General features: G+C 41.8%; 1 non-coding gene across 1 annotated transcript; it reads right to left on the bottom strand.

Moving 5' to 3' along the window:
- Positions 1-310: 310 nt before the first annotated feature.
- TRNAN-GUU (transfer RNA asparagine (anticodon GUU)) lies at positions 311-382 on the bottom strand. The gene has a single exon. It is a non-coding gene; the product is annotated as a tRNA-Asn (tRNA).
- Between the last annotated feature and the right edge of the window lie 1,765 nt (positions 383-2,147).

Here is a 2,147-nt window from a genome sequence, read left to right as displayed (position 1 = left end):
CATTATTGTTTGCTGGAGATAATTGTGGCCGATCGGGAGAATTGATGACTGCATCTTTGATGCACTCCTAGTACATCATCTGAGAATTCTTCATGGGCTAATTGGAAATAGCCCTCGGGCTTTTTACAAGGGATTATCCCGGATTTACGACAGGTATTGATGGTGATTCTCAAATATCGCAGAACAGAATGTGATACGATGAGATAGAATGCAATAGAAACAAAGACAGGGAACGGGTTACCTACTCCTAACGGTCAAAACGAGACCTTTCATTCAATTCTTCATTTTTGAATAAAAAAATGAATCAAATCTCCCCAGGTAGGATTCAAACCTACGACCAATCAGTTAACAGCCGACCAATCTACCACTGAGCTATTGAGGAACAACGGGTGATTCGATCCCATAAAGTTCAACTACCGTTCTCAACCCACGAATAATATGAGTCCGAAGCTTCCTTCGTAACTCCCGAACTTCTTCGTAGTGGCTCTGTTCCATGACTCATTTCATAGTGAATCTCTAAGCGGATCTATTTCATTATATTATATCTATATCCCAATATATCCCAATTCCATTCATTTAATATCTCTTTGGTATCATTGACGTAAGGGATGTAATTTATGGTTATGGTCTTTTTCTTTCCCTCTATTTAGAGTTGATGACTCTAAAATATGTCATCAAATAATCAAGTTCTTAAGTTTAAATTCATTACAATTATCTTGTGAATTCATGCTAAGTTCATGCATATGTATTGTTTTATGAAATCACTAACCCCACTTGATTCTTTGAATCAAGTGGAATATATTTAACATTTTATGGCTAGTGAACATTCAGAAACAGGTTAAGAAGATCAAGGAAGAGAGGAGGATCAAGAGAAGTGGGCAAAATTCGAAGTGGCAAAAATTACGAAAATGCCCCTGGGCATGACTTAAGAGAAAACCTATAAATACTCTCTTGAGAGAGGAGTTTAGGTTGTTCAGAATTTTCTCTAAGGAAACTAGGGCTTGGAGAAGAGGATTTCTGCACCCTCCAAGAGCTGATGAGCTTTAGGAGTTGAAGAGGAAGAACAGACTGAAGATAGCTCTGATTGAAGAACCACGCCTCGCTGCAAGGACGTGACACCCGACGTGGGGAAATCTCAAGCTTCAGCCTTGTAATCCCTCTCTTCTCAGATAATTTTGGTTGGGTTGGAAGAGTCACAAGATCTTCCAATGTTTTCCAACTAAGGATTGTTTCGTTTTAGATTTGATTTCAGTTGAACTTTGTTTCTTTCTTGTTCTGATCATCCTCCCCAAACCTCCCAAAAAATCCCTTTGATATAGCAGAACTATTGCGCGCAGCAGCACCGCCGCGCGCAGCAGCACCGCCGCGCGCAGCAATGCCGCCGCGCGCAGCCACGCCGCACGCAACAGCGCTGCTGCACGCAGCAGCGCCGCGCGCAGCAGCGTCGCGCGCAGCCACGCCGCACGCAACAGCGCTGCTGCACGCAGCAGCGCCGCGCGCAGCCACGCCACGCGCGACAGCACCGCTGCACGCAAACACCTTGCGCGCAGGTACCCTACACGCAAGGTGTTTGATCCTTTGCCCCCAAGGGCAAAGGTACTGTCTACAGAGAACTTCTCTGTAGACAGCCTCTATTAAGTTAAATCTTTAACTTAATCAGAGCAATAGCAGTTAAATCTTTCGACTAAACTGGGAATTAAAGAGGAATTCTGTGATTTTCCTGAGGATCATTTAACAGAGTTTAATATTTATTTTAAATTGATAAGTGACATATCTATTGAATAAAGAAGGAAATTTCCGCTGTTTTCTCCTGCTCCCTGTGGATCGACCCTCACTCGCCTTACGCCGTGAGGTTTATAAATTTGTTGCATACGCTCTGAACCTCACACGTCTGAACTGCTAAATAACCAGTAAAAAACGCCCTAAAATTGAGTTTATCAAGAGTCTATTCCATATAGAGTCTATATGGAAGTGAAAAAATCTTCCTATAATAATCAAGAAGTTGCAACACAAAAGAAAGGGAGGAGATTTGTGATGATTTTGAAATTTTTTCTATTAGGTAATCCATTATCCTTATGCATGAAAATACTAAATTCCGTTGTTATAGTTGGACTCTATTATGGATTTATGACCACGTTCTCCATAGG

The sequence above is a fragment of the Wolffia australiana genome, chromosome 10 (assembly GCF_029677425.1).
Source record: "Wolffia australiana isolate 7733 chromosome 10, ASM2967742v1".
Classification (NCBI taxonomy): domain Eukaryota; kingdom Viridiplantae; phylum Streptophyta; class Magnoliopsida; order Alismatales; family Araceae; genus Wolffia; species Wolffia australiana.
This window is presented reverse-complemented; position numbering and strand designations above follow the sequence as displayed.